This window comes from Apteryx rowi, unplaced genomic scaffold (genome assembly GCF_003343035.1).
Source record: "Apteryx rowi isolate R43461 unplaced genomic scaffold, aptRow1 scaffold_3, whole genome shotgun sequence".
NCBI lineage: Eukaryota > Metazoa > Chordata > Aves > Apterygiformes > Apterygidae > Apteryx > Apteryx rowi.
Genome location: NW_020449418.1, coordinates 8,042,118 through 8,060,162, shown reverse-complemented (window position 1 = coordinate 8,060,162; position 18,045 = coordinate 8,042,118). Strand labels below are relative to the sequence as shown.

Sequence of the window (18,045 nt, the reverse complement as noted above, 5' to 3'; positions counted from 1 at the left end):
TTCTAAATCCCCACATTACCAAACTGTATACATTTTATCTATGCACAACAAATCTGTTTTTTCTGAGCACTGCCAAATACACTCCAGCTACATAAAGATGAACGCACACTCATTAGTAATTTTAGCCAATATGAAACTAACTGTGAGCACTGCCTGGGGGAGGGGGGGGAGCACAAATCACCACGGTAACACACATTTTCTAGAGGCAGAGCTGGGGCTGCTTCTGTCATTAGAAATGCAGAACAAGATACAAACATAGAGATTGAATACCTTTAAACAAACTGAGATCTTTTAATAATCCAGGTCCAAACAGGCCTTCTAGAATACTTTCAAACCCTAAAAGCAAATAAAAGAATTGTTAGCTTTCTAGATCAAGCACGTCACTACAAGAATATTCACAATAGCAGTTCTATATTTATCTGTTCCAGGAACACAGCTCAACGTGTTTTCTCTTAGTACTACAAGATGTATGGGTCAATTGTGATGGCTGAACTACCGACAAGCCATAGCAGAGTCTAGAATCCACTGACTGCTGTACTTTTGTAARTAGCTAGGTAAAAACAAAGACTGTTACAACATCAAAATGGTTTATTTTGGAAAGAAAATTGGAAGTTATAGGTCCTCAATATGCTTCTCAATGCCAGGTAATTTCTGTATGAAAGATTCTCTTGCTTCAGCCTCCAAACTGAAATAATGTATGCTTTCCCAATTAAATCATAATAATAATTAAAAAAAAAATTCTTCCATCTCTGATTGGCACTCAGTTTTCTGAATTTCAGGAAGTTTTAGAATCATTTTTTCCTGAAAAGTTACACATTTTTCAAAGAGAAAATACTAAGGAAAGATTCAGCAGTGCCATTCCCTTAAGGAACCAAATACCAATCACGATACTGCTCTTGCCATAGAACTGCATCTACTATACACAGTTTGATTTACTTCAATGCCATGATTTATGCCTCACTTAAAATAAAATCTGACCAATTTTAGTTTTATTCCAAAAGAGGAAAAATCTTTCTCAAAATTACTGCCATTATTTGGAAATGTTAAATCAATATTACACTAAACCCCTGCTGGGAGTAAAATCTACAGAGCCATTAACTACCCAGTACTGTGAGAAGACAAGTTAACAGAGTGAATATGAAGAGTGCAAAGACTATTTTAAAGGGGACAGACAAATTCCACCTGAACATAAAAATGTATTCCCTAATATGGTGATAAAACTCAAGATTTTCTCACTCGCTCTGTGTATGTATTTCTCCCCCCACCCCGCCCCATACTTTTGCTTTGTACATTTTATAACAGTTTGTATATAGCCGGTAAGCCAACTTCTCCTACTTGCTTGGATCTCTGAGAGGCAGAGGAAGAAATAACAGATTTTTTTTTTTTTTTTTAAAGACATGAAAACATAGCTTTAAACTTGCAGAAACTTGTATGGGTGAATCAGGGACATATAAATTACCTGAAATAGCCTTTTTAAGAAACCAGTCTAAAACTAAAGTAATCACATGCTGTGAGGGAAATCAATTATTACATAGCAAAACAGCAGTAATTCTAAAATAACTCTGCCTCTCTACAAATCTAATATCACAGTTCTCATTTAGGCAGCAGTCGCATCTTCAAAAGGAAAGGGTGTCAGCAAGAGTTCCAGTGCACTAACATTATGAGATAACAGATGCTGGACCCTATTGAATTTTTAGCCTGTAACACTATTTAGACAGCCAAAAGCATTGCCAGGGCATAACACAATCCTTGATATAACATCTAGCAAAGATCGATGCTAAAAATCTAATCGTAAAAAGCACCGAGCAGGGAACAAACTAAAAACATGCAAGAGTTACGGTGGAACAACAATCAAGAGCAAAAAGAAATAGGGGGGAGATAGAGAACAATTTGCGAAAGGAGAAACTGGAAAAATATCCCACTGAACAGCACCTTGTCAGGCAGAGAAGTAGCACTGCCTCCAAAAAAAAGCCAATTCAGGCTTCAGGAAGTGGCAGGAACAGTGGCAAAGAGCCGATCAACCTGACCTAGAAGAAAAATAGGAGAATCAGGGTATTGACCCATAGGTTTATAATGCTGACACTTTTAGGGGTAGCGACCCCTCAAAATTCATAACTGAAATGAAACTTGAAGTAAAACAGCTAACCAACCTCTTTCTTTTTTTGTTATAAGCCAAGAGAGCTCAGATATTTTACTCAAACTCACCACGCTTAAAATAGTAACTGCCAATGACTCACGCCCCACCGTTTGCCTTGCATGCAATTGCACAATGAAATCCCTGCCAAGTTTTACAGCTTGGATATTGTACAATCAGAGTTTGCTAGCCCACTGTTCTCAGTGATGCTAATGCCACTCAGTTTTTATTAATATTAAATATTGGATTTAGCAGTTGCATAGCAACAGCAGAACATCTTATGTGCAATGCTTGACATTAAAAAAGGCAAATAAGGGAAGTATGAATGTATTCAAAAATTATACTAAAGACTGGCAAAACTGCCATGAAGCCCTGTACCCCCCAAAATGCAAAGTGTAATGCAGTAATGTCAGTCTAAGCACTGCCATGTAATATTCAGTCATTCAGGACTCCAGAAGAGCAACTGTGTACAGTTAATCATGCATAATATATTGAAAACAAAGTCTTGTAAAAGGAACTGCCTCCTTTTTATATTTTTCTTCTCTCCATTGTCACTGCTCTTAGAAGCCTGAAAAGAACATTTCTTTTCCTACCGATTGTCCTTTTCCATTTGGCAGATGATATTTTCCAGTATTTGAAATGGAACAGAAATTAACATGGCTGCCTCTGCTAAATTCCTTATTTTTATATCTTCATCATCTATATTTCAGCATTTGACACTTGACAGCAGCTAGAGAGCAGGGCCAGTGGACAAGTTGTAGGAATAACACAATTAGAAAAGAGGAAAAGGGAAGAAAATTCCAATATTTTAGTGGTTTCTCTTTTAGAGATGTTACTCACGATTACAGTGGCCATACTTTTAAAAACCCTTACAGTGCTACTAGTGTTCTATAAAACAAAAAACTTCTTTTTAATTCTCACACTAACACCCAAAAGATGTCTTGAGCATTGAGAATGTTTTATTTTATAGAATTCAAAACAATCTTTTGTATCTCAGAAGGCTCTCTAGCAAGTGAGGAATTAGTTAAAACAAGCAAAAACAACAACAAACCCTAACCAAAGAGAACAAAGAAAACCCTTAGAACTGAAGCAAAGCTGAAACACATTTTTATATTCAGATTGTTGCACATAACTGTTTATATTATTACATAATTATTAGCTCCAAAAATAAGGTAGTACTTAGAAAATATCATTGTCTAAAATGAAAAAAGTCAGAGTATAGACGTGCCATTTTTATGCTAACAGTAACAAGCACAGAAACCCAAACAAAATGAGTCAACTGTTCAGTTTTCAATGCGGTCAAATTTCAGAGTTTTTCCTCTGCACCTAATAGTTTTGTTCTGCTCTCATTTCTGGCATTTTCATCCTCCCTTCTGCAACCAAATATTTTAAATCATAACCAACAAAATTTAATTAAAGTTTAAACTGAACAGTGTCCAAGAGAACAACAGTTCAACATCTCAAGCTTTGCAAAAGATCCCATTAGATCCTTGCATCTTTTTTTGCCTTAAAACCAAGCGCACTTGTAATGATTAAGCAGTCACCAGCATCCTCGAGATAACTGTTGCAAAGAAGCTGTCCCACGAGTAGTGCAACAAAGCCCGACTTCCTACTGATTTTTGTCCTGTTTCTCCACTCCTACAGTAAAGCCAGCCCAGTCTCTCAGGTCACTTACGACTTCACCCGGTGCACACAGTATATCCAGTTTCACACCATGCTGTACCTTTGTCTCCTGTAAAGACCAGCATGGAAAGATGAACTGGCATCATGGCTCATTCCAAGTTTCGACTTGTGTATAGGGGGGTTGGGGTGCGCGTGTGTGTGGCACATGCAAGAGTGTGTGTACTGACTGCTCAGCCAGCAAAAGTGTCAAAATGGGTAAATTAAGCTCAGCCTGAAGTTTTTCCTCAGTGGGAGCATGAAGTTTGGGTTGCTATTCAACACTTTCCTCAAGTTTTATCAGCCGTAATGGGTAAGTTTTAAGATATTAAATTCCTAACTGCTTTGTCAAGTTTGGCTGAAACTGACCAGCAAATTCGGAAGTCAGGAGCAGGGCGAGGACAGAGAAGCAAGAGGGATCAAACACAACCCGCTTCCTTGGGGAGGGGTGGAGGTGGGGAAAATCAAGCTAGGATTACTATCAACTATTTAAATTACTACTGCTTCAAAGAGGGAGCCAGCTCCAAAACAGTTCGCATCTAGCCAGGATTGTTACCACTCCAAGTGGAGACAAAGATCTAACAAAGTTCCCAAGTCCCCAGCCTCATCCTCACACCATCAAAAGACACAAAGTGTCAGCTGAGCTCTAAGAGACTTCCACAGGCACTGCAGTAGGTTCACTTCAGATGAGTACAGCAGTAATGCCCTGAAAAGAGAGCTCCAGGTAAATCCTCACTTCTCTTAAGGTTCTCTTTTGGGAAGAAACCTTGTCCAAGAAAAATCTGAGGACAAAGTCCTGATCAGAGATGAGCGATGTTCTGTGAAAGGCTATCAAAGTAGAGCTTCCTTCATTCAGGCACAGACTTAGGAACTGAAACCTACTGAAGAAAGCAGACATAGGATTCCTCCAGCAGAGTACTGGCAGTGCAAACCAGTCAATCCTTTATTAAAAGCACATATAAGGGACACTGTGGCACATTATTACTCATGTTAAAGCTACATCAAAGACAGAGGTGAAGTTCTGTACGTCTACTCCTTTTCCTTTGCCACCACATGCAAAGAGAAAGTTGATGTCCTATAGCCTTTGCCTCGAGACTCCTATGCTGCAAGAGGGTGTTCCCACAAGCCCAAACACTACGTCACCAGAATGGACTTCAAAACCTGCAGAGTATTTGGTTGTACTATTTCCACTTGTGGAGTCTACTTACTAATTTATTTTTCTGACAAGTTAGTACAACAAAAGCAGAGACTTACAGCTGTTTTGTCTCAAGATGAGACCTAGAAAGAAAGAGTCTCACAGTTTTGCTCTACTGTCAGTGCTACTTGCATTTAGACAACCAAGAAAGGACTATGCTGGCTGATCTCCAGCAATATGGATACAGCAAAGACATTCTCCTCTTTAAAGTCAGTAATGCAAGTTCTTCCGAAGGAAAGGTGGATGCACTTTTGAACCGCCACTGCCATGGTTTTGAATTTCAAACATTCCCCCCCACAGCCCCAACAGTGCAGCTCAAACATACCCTTTAATACTCACCACATAATTCAGTTCCAACCATATATTTAGTCAAAGTAGTAAAGCATKTGTCACTTACCAGAAGCCAAATGATTCTGAGTAAGGTAAAGAAACACTATAGCCTGTCTTTACTATTATATCAATAGTTAAAGGACTCCAAAAAATCAACATAGCAAGGATCCTGAAGGGGGAAATAAAAATAAACATACAAATGTGTCAACTGTTCAGCCCTACAACTGTCATTTTGAGATCTAGTTTATGAACTGATATTCACAGATCAAGACAGAATAAGTAAGTGCTAGCCAGGGTACCAGTTAAGTATACTAGATATTATAGACAATGTCCCACCAGAAAATAAAACGACCAACTCCTCCACCATTTATTTATAGTAGGTATCAAGCTGAAATATATACATTTTGCACTTTAAAAGACCAGCTTGAAAAAGCTGAAAATAGAGCCAAATAAGATAATAATTGTCTACATCTTTGTAGAAATTAACTATTTAAGAACTTTTTAATATATACCCTCAAAGCAACATTAAGGATATAAGAATTCTGAACTGTTAATAGAAACAAGGTGACTAAGGTCCAACAGGAGACAAAATAACAAGTTGGAAGTGGGACATGGGGTGTGTGGGGGGGGATCCACAACAAAGAACAGAAATCAAAATTCAGAAGTGTTATAGAAGTTTGAGCAAAGAGACACATGAAGATCTAGGGTGAGCAAAGTTGAAACCAAGAAGGTAGCACATATGCATGTTAGCTAAAAAAGCCCTGGAATATGGTAGTATATTAACAAACATTTAATTGAATGACATACCATCATTCAACAAAACTAAACAAGTAGGTGTTATTTAACATTTATAAGTTGACAGTCTCAAAATGCTAGTTTTTTGGGAGTTAAAAAAAATATTTGAAGCAGTGTTCAATTACAGAAAGTCTTGGAATAATGAGAAAGTTCAAAGGGACTGGTAAAAAAACCCTACACCTTTGAAATGTCAAAACATTAAACAGAAGATAATTACTGGGGTCTCAACTTGATATCGATTTTCAGAAATAATGGAACAGGCCATAGGAACTTGACTACTGAGGAATTAAGAGCAAAACCAGTGTCAAGCAACATGGACTTACAAAAAACACCTTATTTAACTTGACTTTTATGAGACTACAAGTTTGATGAACAACAGTAGTAAGTTTGATAAAATATTTTTAGATTTACGTAGCATCTTTGGTCTGGTACCACACATTTTTTTGGTTTTTTTTGCTAGTTCCAGTCAAAAACACAAAAAAACCCCAAACCAAAACAAAGAAAAAACCCCCTAAATCATAGCTGTTGAAACATTAGTATCAATGGGGAGCCAATATCAAGAACATTGCTAGTGGGGTCCCTCAAGTGTTGGTTCATGGCCCTATGCCATTTAACATTTTAGTCAGTGACTTGGAAGAAAGCAGTCACTAAGTTTGCAGAAGATACAAAGACAGGAAGAGCAAAAAAAACAAACAACAAAGGCTGGATCACTGATGCTGCTTACCAAAGCAGATGCAATCCAACACCACTGCTGGGAGGGGAAAGGGGGGGGGGACGACGACAAGAAAACCACAAAAAAACACATCTAGAAACAGGAAAAACAGCTTCTCAAATAGATAACGAGATTCAGTGGCTAAAATTGGAAGCTAGTCAAATTCAGTCAGACATAAGATATCCTTTGTTTTACAAATATGCAACAGAAAACATAAGAAACACACTGCTGAATGAGACCAACACTTCACCTAGCCCAGTATTCTGGAGAGGCTGTTTAGGGCAAGTATGTGGGCTGGCCACTTTAAGATCTAGTCCACTTGTACTCTCTCCATCATTTACATTCATAATATCAGGAGTCTCATTAACTAGTAGGAAGCAACTACCACCATCTCGCACCAGGCTTTTATTGGATTTCTCATGCCTAGATTCTTTGGTCAAGATTGGATATATTTATCCACCGCTATGGGATTTGAAGCAGAAATTAATTCAGAAAAATCCTGCAGTCTACACGCAACACGGGAATTCTGTCCCTTTTAGGACAAGATCTATTAAACTTGAATGCTTCCGACACAGGCAACTTAATAGAAAGGCAAGACCAAGCAACAAGGGAGAATTAAGAAGAAAAAAAAAATCTACAGGACAGTTATTAATATACATCAAGTCTCAGCACATGCATATAATTATAAGTTGCACATATTCTTTATGCATGCAACATAAAAGATCATCATATCCACCTATGACAGATCTTTCCATAAGTACCCAAAGTAGAAATGAAAACAACTGTCTCAGCTTTATGTTGTGGAGAACAAAGAAGGAAAAGGCAGCACATCTTCAGTAATTTTTCAAAGTTCAAGCCTATATATTTTTCTTTATGTTAGTGAAACTGCACTGCTCCGGGACTAACTGTAGACATCCCTGCTCCAAAGACAACAGAAGCTTAAGTAAGCACAAGGGCTTTCCCCTATATACCTTGAAGAGCAATCCTAGGTTCTGTAAGAGCAGTATAAACACATGCATACAGAAGACCTACCTACAGGAAGATGTTAAGATAGCAACTGCTTAAAACAATGCTTCAACAACAAGAACAGGCATAACCAAGTCCTATATGGTAATATCTAGTTCTTCTGTACTGCTTGTTGCTAGAATACCTTGGGAATACAAGACAAAAAAAGTGAAATCATTTGCCAAGGTTCCTTGACAGGCCATTAGCGCTGAAGAGAAGAGGAATCCTTGAGCCCCAGACTAATGCTTTATTCCCTAAGGAGCAGCACCTCCAGCAGAGAAAGTTCACTTGAAGCAGTCAAGAGGCCAGTGAGGCACAGAGGCTGCCAAACAGCCATTTCACTGTTACAGGAACATACTACAGTAGTAAGATGAGAAACCAAAACAGGCACAAAAAACTATTACAGCAGTAGACAACTACTGTTGATAGTGAGTGCTTTTAGCCATCCATACTGCAAGACCTCCCCTGCTCCCCCAAATTGATTCACTGAATTCCATCACTGGGCTGTAACTTTATTAAGCAGGAAACTGTAGCAGGACGTCCTCACTTTTCTCTTCAAGCATCCTTTCAGCCAAATGCAATTCTTCTTCCTCTGAGAATTAAGTCTAAGCACATTTTCTCTGATGGAATATCATACTCACAGCAAGGCACTTAAAAGTTAATGAGCTAAGTATAGTGGAAAGACAGCTCCGTATCCTAACAATAACGGTACTGCAATGTACTCGCCTCCACAATGGAAGAGAGCTCCGCCGAACCCCCTAAAACAAGTTTCTAAATGGGCAGACACAGCAATACTCTCTGGAATGTAGGTACATGAGGCGTTAACATGGCTTTCTTTATCAAAGCCCCTCAGAACCTAATGCATTTATTCTCCCAGCATCCGCTGCAACAGGGAGTTCTCATCTCCTCTACAGGCAGAGAGTAAGACACAAAGAAAACAAGTTATCAAGCAGTTTGGCAGTGCCAGAAATGGAAACAGGTCTCCCCATCCTAAGTTAGCACAAACTGGCAGAATCATCTCTCCACTCTGCAGCAGTACCACCCCCCGCCAAAGGAAGAAAAAAAAGAAAAAAAAACCCAAAACAGCAAAGTGACAATTTAAAGTGACAATTTACAAACTCTTGTTGCCAGAGTATAGCAAGGCAAAAGTCATAATATGGACCATTTCCCCCCTCCCTGCCCCAAGAGAAATTTTTTGTGATCGGATATCAAGAAGAGAATTATACGAAGGCATACAGCCTCCTTATCTTCAAGGAAAAGTCTCAGCAGGAGAATTCAGGAAAATCCAAAGACTCTTCGCAATGGCTGTCTCAACATCATCTCAAGATGCAGCAATTGCTCTGGCAGACTGAGCTTTAATCTTCATGTGGATTTGCAGGGGCGGGAAGGACAATAGATCTTCTGGCTTGTAGATACTGCACCCCTTTAATCCAGCTAGCTGTTCAAATCAGGGGTTGTGGGGTTTTGCTTTATGTTTTAACTCAAGATCAAGAAGTTTACTGTACGACTAGTTGGTTTTCTCCACAACCAGTCACCACCAATGCAGGACCTGATCTTGGAATCTTCTCACATAAATACTTGCATCTTATTACTTTAGAAAATGAACCAGAAAACCCAGATATCACAAAATGGCAAAGAATGACAACAGAAGAATTTCAATAACAGCCCTTTTGCTATCTCTCTCTCAAAAAACCCAAACCAAAACAAAAAAAACCTAGTGGTTCCTTAATTGTAGAATTCTATCTAGATGAGAAAAACATGTTTTAACAACAAAAAAATTCAAGGCGATATTTGCCTTTTTTTTAAAGTATCTCAGTCCAAAGATGGTGCCTTTAATTGTTTTCCCTCCAAGCCTGAAGCTCTAGCAGGCTCTCAGGTGCATCCTTCACTGAGAAGAAACAATACTAGCCAGAGACGGACAGTTTCTGAAGAGATTAAAAGAGTCAATTAGCCCAAGAATGAGAGTGCTATCAAGTACAAAACATTACAGAACAAAAATTTTCATCTGGAGACCCAAACATTTCCTTCAACTTTAAGCAACTTTTTCCATATACAATAGCATTGCATTGCTTACTACAGGGGAAAAAAAAAAAAAAAAAACAACTCGAAACTTTTCTTCTTTGGAGACAGCCTGTTAATGCTACACTGCCAAGCAAAGTTAAGATGACATTCATTAACCACCATTATTTATCCCTGTATCTTATGTTACCCCAGCACAAGCATTAGAATAGCCTTGCAGTAGATAGAATTGATCTGTCTGGAAAATACCTCCCACAGAAGGGATTATATTGCCAGCAGGGTCAATGCACTGCTCCAGTTTATTTCATGGCCACAGTAGTGCTTGTACCAGATCAGGCAGAGTCAGGTGTGCTGGGAGGAACAAGTTGCCACAGGTAGGTATAGCGGAGGCTCCAATCATTTTAAAACATGGAAGAACTTCTCTTTCCCCCAACAAGTTGTACATAGGGAAGCTTAAGATACCAGTGATTTCCATTCCAGCCTCAAAAGATATGTATTAATAGCGTACAAAAGTGCGTTACAAGTGTGGTTTAAACTATTACTATGGGCTATATTTCAAATTCTGTAGCAACCCTATCGAAATGGGTTCAGGCCCTTCTCCTTAACTCTAGAAGCTCAATCCTTCCCCACATCATTCTCTGCAACTCACAGCCACCCAGAGAACCAGGCCACCTTAAAAAATTCAGCTAAACAAACAGCCCCAAAAGGGTAGGCAAACTGCTGAATCCACTTAAACACAGATCACCAGCAGAAAGAGTGTCTGCTAAGCCATAGCTGTGATCTAGCAAACACTTCAGAGCCCATCCTGGTTTCACCTCCTTTTCTACCGGAAAGCTCAGTTATACATCATCATTCAACACTGACTTAAGTCAATGCCTTCTTACTCTGTTATCTGATATCAAACAGAACTCTGTGGCAAGCCACTACCTGACTGTCCCAACGATGAGTGCGCCTTGTGAGTGGCGAGCTAACAGCATCCTCAAAATTCTTACGAAATGCAAAGATGCACCATTTCATTAGGTCAAGTGATTATTTCACTACAATGCTAGTGAATAAATTTTATCCTAGATTTTGATTAAAAACATGGATTTTTGTCCACTCTAATACACCACGCTATAAACTGTTAGTTTAGCTAGCAGGCTCAGGAGCAGCCAGCTGAGCTGTCCCTACAACAGCAGAAACCTCCAGGAGGGGAAAGCAGGCATGAATAACGCAGAAGTCATTACATCCAACTCCAGGAAAGCTGTTCCCACCCCCAAGTCAGAGCACTATAGAAGAACTGTCATTTGAGTTTGGTGCAGTAGTTCAAAATAAGGTGATATGGTGAAGTTTAAAGTTATTCACTACATATACAGTCTTCATTTTTATAGCACATACTTGTGCTCCCCTAGCACAAGTACCCACCTGGAAAGACTGATGTCCCCAGTCAAGTAAGCCATAGCTGTTTTACATGAGCCACCTATATACACTATAAAACCATGTTCTGTCTGAACAAGTCAGTTTTAACGAGCTTCTCTGAGATCTTGTCAGCCTCTTGTGAGGTGTTCTGGAGCTTTTCATCTGACAAAGGTGTCTAGCTCCTCTTTCTATTTCAATTTTCAAGTATAAACATGATGAAGGAACTTCAGAACCTAGATTACCTGTGATAGCTGAGTTCAAGCTCTTGAAGGGAAAATATCTTTTTTAATCTTTGTTTCCTCCCCCCTTATTGATAGGGTTGCTTTGGCAACTACTGATTAGAGAATTAGCATTTAGACAGGGCAGGAGAGTTTACATTGCCCTTTTTTTTTTTCCAAACTTTTCAACAAAAAGAATAGCTTCTTCTTCAAGGAGACTGGCTGGAAACCGTACAACAGATAAAGCAAAACAGAGTATGTGCATGTGGCAGCTGTGAGGGGACAGAGCAAGAGTCACTGATATAAAGAAAGACAGTATGAAAAACATGAAAAAAGTGTATATGGTCCGTAGCTATTTTGCTTGAGATTCTAAGTGACCCCAGATGGAGTTACTATCCCTTGACTCCTGTATTGAAGAAGCAGAGCTATAGAAGAAAGCAATTCAATTAAGGGGAGTCACATAGCACTGCAGAATCTACATCATGGAAACAAAGCTCAATCTTTACTACAGTGAATATAAGCTTGATATTTTAAGGCGGCTTCCCAGAAGCCCTGGAAAAGTACCCTTACCAGATGGACTGTTCAGTTACAGTCTCTACAGAAAGGGAGAAAGGATGATCTAGGCCAAATCCACTAGGCATTGCCGGCAACTACACAGAAATGAAAGGATAATTTAAGGGGCGGTGGAGAGGAGAAAGGAAGACCACCAGCATGCAAAGGGGAGTATCTTAGGGTTTAGAGACATTAGCAAAGAATTCATATTAGCTACAAAGCAGAATATAATGACTAATTGTAATCAGTTAAGCCACATTCAGAGATACACTTTAAGTGATGCGCTTGTGAATCCACAAGGCAGTGAAAACACAGTGCAAAAGGAGCACAGTTCAGCTAACTAACCCCACCAGCTTTAGGGTAGTTTGTATGCCAATAGCAGCAAAAGCACAATCGTACAAAGCAAGCACATGATAACTCTTGCAGATAGCACTGAAGATATAGCTRTATTACTATTGTTACCCTTGTACCAGCAAAAGTAAAATGCTAGCAGAAATATTCTTGCCTGTGCTTCATTTGCACCCTTATTACACATACACAACCTTAGAAGTTGCAAGCCCTGATATTCCTTTGGATGCAGAGAAGCATGCTGGCACAGTTGCTGAGAACTTTATAACTAAAGATTATAGCAGTAAAGCAATTTGGTACCGTATCAGTAGTTTGTGGGAACTGCAATTGCCAAATGTGATGGAGCACTACTCAATTTAGACTAGCAGCAGTCTTTTTTGGGAAGCACTCTTCCCAAAGAGCAAATGACTGATAAATCTGTCTCACTTCTAATGCCATGTAATGTTTGCCATCATTTCATTTAACAACTCTTTGAACTTTACTAACCTTTTAGCTTCAGATATACATCATCAATTCCATAAACTATGCCTATAGACACACCTCACAGGAGAGCCGCCCACTTTCTCTAGACTATTTTGTGTATGACTAAAATTGGAGTTACAGTGAGCTTGTCTTTTTCTTCCTCGACAGCAACACTGAATGGAGGAAAGACTGCTTAAAACTAGTCATTTCTATTCACACTCTTCAATTTTCATTTGCAGTACAAACAACTGTACAGGTGCACTCACAGAACTAAAGAGAATTAAAATATATATATTTTTTTGCTGCATGATTTCTAGATAGAAAAAAATTCCTGGCCTGATCCAGTTATGTCAGCAGGAACAAGTGGCAGGACCTGGTACAACTTAGCAACACTGCTGAAAGCAAAACCTCTGTTTAACCTCATAGATTGCTCCCTCAGAGTGCCTTTCCCTTTTGCAGATCTGAGATAGACATTTGAACTAGGTACTGGATCAGAGCTGAAGATCATATTCAGAACAAAACCCTCAGGATTTGGTGGATGCAAAAGTAACAGGATAGGAAATATATCATTTATGATGATCACACGGGATATCAAAATTATGCCGAATATTTAACAGTTTAAATTGCACTTAACTGAGCTGTGCGCACAGTAATTTTAGCTCCCGCTATCATCTTCAAGTCTTCCTCAAGCCAGAGAGTTCTGTGCCACTTTTTGTCATTGCTCAGTCTTCTCAACTGCGTTTACTCCAGACCTTCTAGAATTCCTGAAGTACAGCTCACTAGCGGCCTTTCACAAAGTCCAACCTTTAATCCACTGTACTTCAGGTGAGGCCATGCTACCCCCTCAGAACTTTTATTGTCGGTCTAGTTGGAGTTCTTTCCTTGGAAACAGAGTATGTGAGCTGAACTTGAGAGAGAAGACAGCAGTTCCACATTTTCTCTACACTAAGTTTCTCAATGTCATTGCATTGTGGCAGACCCTCAGAACACTCCATTACAGTCAATAGAATTATGGGTTTCTGCAAAGACAAACATCTGCAGATCAGCCTTCTAAAACAGCCAGCCTTGTTCCAATTTTACAGCTGGTATCTCAATAAAAGGGTCTTAGTAACACTTAGATCATCTTTGGTGTTAAGAAAACAAAAACACTAGGAGAATACTCAACCTTCTAAGGCTCTGCCTACTACTGATCCTTTGTTTGAAGTCTGAATTTAATTTTCCAGGTAATCTACACACAAAGCTTTTTAAACTTAGCATTCCACACCATATTGTGATACTGAATTCAGTGGAGACTGAAATATCCTGTAACAACCTCTATATGTAGAAACAGAAGCACGTTACATTTTTGAGTGCTGCTTTGCTAGAAAAGCTTCAGCTTTTAAGATCAGGGTCACTGTCCACTTATATCCAATGCAGCTCTTTTTGCAACTTCTGAACTGTCCTTTCAGAAAAGTATTCCATAAATGGATTTCCTAGTCTATGCCTTGGAATTTCTGGCAGTACAACAATATAAATAATGAAGGAACGCGATACAAATTGTGCTTCTGCAGGCTACATGCTAATCATCCTAAGGAATAAAGTCTGAAGTAATACTAACTACAACATGTCTACAACATTTTGCAAGTATCTTCCCTTAAAAATGACAAACAATTTGGATAGTTTTTCCCATGGAATTTCTCACACATAAATTTCTCTAGAAGAAAAAGAATATCATGCACATATAACGAATAAATTATGGCATAAAGAATGAACAATGATTGCAGAAGATGGTGTATGCAAGAAGCCTGAAAAACAGAATTTCAGGCAAATACCTTACTCTCCACTTGTGTCAATTTTATAACCTTCAGAGGATGTAAGGCATTTCAGATATAGGTTTTTTTAAGTGTTCCTTGATACTAGAAACACATTCACAGCCTCAGGAAGTATTAAACTTCCAGGACATATTCTGCTTAAGCAGATTTTATAAAGTTAAAATAATCAATAGGACTCAATGAGTTTCAGATCCTTTTGAAAAGCTTGTAAGCAACCACTCACAAACCCGCTTTTCTATAAAACCATAGGAGTAACACCAGAAGGGGTAACTAAAGGAATTAAGCTACTAAAACAAGATGTCACAAGATAGCAGAACAAGTGTTGCAAAACACTGCACTTTCCTAGCACAAGTTCTTCTGGGAATGTCTGTCAACATAGTTAAGCCAAAGAAGAACCGCAATCTTACCTAAAATTACTGCCCATGTACAGAGTTGGACAGCAGAAGTGAAAACCCAAGCAGAGAAACTATAGTCAATTACTTTAAAATGTTAGCTGATAGGATTGATAACAGCTTTAACAACAAAAGGAATTCAAACCACATGATGAGAAGGGTCCTTTCATCTAAAAGGGGACAAAAGTGGAAGCACACTGGAGCACCAGTGCTGGAGAGGAACTTGCAAAATGCATGGCTATGTTCAACACATCAGCTATCAGCATCAAATTCACTTCTGTAATTAAAGTAGTTGCTTATAGTAGTGTTTCAATAAATAATTCAATTAAATATAGTAGTATCTGAATACATGAGATGCTCCAAGAGGTGATCAAGTCAAAAATACATACTTCAAAAATAGTACATTAGCTTAACACTGACTTCATCAGCTTTGAACTGCTAATTACTGCCAGGCAATTGCTTACATAACAGAAAACATGCAATATCTTGTTTTGCAATAGCTACACAATCACAAAACACATTTAAAAGAAGGCTGCATTATCAAATTTTCAAAAGTAGTTTAGCATAAGGTCTTAGTCTTCCAGACAAGTACCAGAATTATCTAACCTGCAAGGCAGGGCGTTAAAAAAAAAAAAAAAAAAAGAAAAGAAAAGAAAAAACCCAACCCAAACCAAAAAACCCCAAACACCACACATGCACAACCAACCTGTTAAAATATTGTACATTGAGGTTATTTGATGCAGTTATTTCAATACAATATTTCACTGTTTCAAGTATTTAAAAACTCTCTTAGACTTATACTTATGCATTGAGAAGTCTGAAGTGGTATTTCATAAATATCTTGAACACAATCTAAAGATTTTGTATGTTCCTGGATTAACCTGCAGTTAATCTTATTAGACAGGAGCCAAGATTTTCAAGAATGAGTACTAAAACTATACTGCTAAATAAGCCTGGCTCATTTAAAAAGCAACCATGAAAGTCTTCCTGCTCCTGCACCCATTTTTAAAGTCATTAATAAGCACCAGTCAAACTGTAGAGAAACTGTTTCTACCAGCAGGCTTCTGAATATGCATAATCTCAATAAAGCTAATTGCATTAAAATGTTGCCAGTATCTTAATTGCACATAGATTATATATTTTTTTGAAATGTAAAAAAATTGTTTAAATATACTAACATCCTAGTCTTGGGATATCCAGTCAAGCTACGCAAAGAGATGTGTTTGTCCCTTGCATACTCCCAAATGTGGAAGTAGGATCAGAAACTGGATCTGGAAGAAAGGGTAAACAGCATGTTAGTTAAATTCACAGAGGATACTACATTTGGAGATGTTACAAACATTAGTGAAGACAAATATATAAATGACCTAAAGAGAAAATAAGTTAGTTTGGAAACAAAATGTGTCATGAAAAATTATTTCAAACACTCAATGTTGAGAAAATCTGGGGGTAAGGGAAGGAAGAGTAAACTGAAAGAAACCTAGAAGCAGCAACAGGGGACAGTCAGCTGAATATTTGCATTGAAAAACAGTTTGGAGTTGCAGAGGCATCAAATAGCAGGAAAATTAAAAGTTTTCTGCTGCCCTTGAGCCAGTAACAATAGCCATCTCCTCACACAATTGCCAGGGACTGAGAAATTCCCCTTCACTGCCAGCAAACGGAAAGCTCTTCTCAACGGCAAATCAAGTTCTGCAGGAGGTAGGGTTTAATTTTTTTAAAAGCAATGTTAACATATGGTTAGCATAAGCCTACGCAGCAGGTTCTTCCAGTACTTCTGCTGCTCATGGCTTTGTGCAGAAACAGGAGGAAGCTAACAAAACGAATCAATTTTTACAGGTGCAACTCAACCTTGTATTGTTCAGATTTATTCATGTGGTCACTGGGAAAAGGAACCAAAGCAGCTAGTTCAACTACTCACAAAAGAGAATAAAACCCCTTTACCCTTGTCTTGCCTTTAAGTTACTTTCAAGAGAATAATGACATCCCCTTATCTATCACATTGGACACCTGCGCTATTCTGCTGTAGGGGTAAGGCAATAGGAGGTAAGAACTGACTGTCTTCGGAAAGCCTACAAGAGATTTTTTTCCTCAGCCACGTAAGTTGAAATGCAGAAGTTTAAATAACTAGTATGCATCTTCAAGGATTGTCAAGCCTTTGATTTTCAGAAAGACTTTTACGCACAAAGTACCAGTTATTCCACTTCATTCCCAAATTAAGGGAACAGGCTAATTTTGCAGGATTTCTTACTTTAAGTAATGAAGCTTCAGTGAGGCAACAACATGCTTTATACTTAGGGCAGTTCACAGATCAACCAGAAAAAAACCCCAAAACAAACAAAAAAACACCACAGAAGCCATATTTCCACCTATCAAGTTGCTGTATCTTAGAACAAGCTCCAGTTTGGAGGCTTGTGCTTCAGTTTATGCACACCATCACGCGGAAGCAGGAGACTGAAGATCTTCCCTCCTCTTGACAACCACTAAGTGAAGTAATCTCTGAATAAAGCTACCCTTTGAATATCTACAAATGAGACATCCTGTGAACATCTACAGCTTCTGCTTGTGGTGTGATGGGAAGAACAGAGAAACAGTTCCTATCAGTCTCCCAAAGATGAGCTTGATATTTGGCAAAGACTGGTTGGTCCTGCATATTTCAAAGGAGATTCCAAGGTCAGAACTCCCAGGCATCCCTCAAGCCAAAGACTCATAAAATGCAGCTTCTAAAGGTATCGTACCACCCTTTTAAAGTAGTTCAAATTATAGGGCCAGCATAGAACCGAGAACCAGATCATGGGAGACTTGATGCATTTCAGCAAGATGCAAAGCTCTGGACACTATAAAAATTAGCCTTTCCTTTTTGCGCAAAGAGACACTGACAAAATATTCAAGTGATCTGTTGCCCTTTTTAAAGGACCAGTGCTAGCATGAGGCAAACAAACTGCAACCAAACTTGTGGATTCACAGCATAGTCTGATGAGCATTTCTTTTACTGGAAACAGCAGCTTTTGCAGCCCT

The 18,045-nt window shown here is 38.7% G+C and overlaps 1 protein-coding gene across 1 annotated transcript in view; it reads right to left on the bottom strand.

Moving 5' to 3' along the window:
* Positions 1-16,229, bottom strand: part of LCOR (ligand dependent nuclear receptor corepressor) — a 46,381-nt gene extending 30,152 nt beyond the window's left edge. The window contains exons 1-2 of the mRNA XM_026069565.1: positions 16,209-16,229; positions 271-336 (exon numbers count right to left, since the gene is read on the bottom strand). The gene's annotated coding sequence lies outside the window, so the exon portion shown is untranslated. The remainder of the gene's footprint in view (positions 1-270; positions 337-16,208) is intronic.
* Between the last annotated feature and the right edge of the window lie 1,816 nt (positions 16,230-18,045).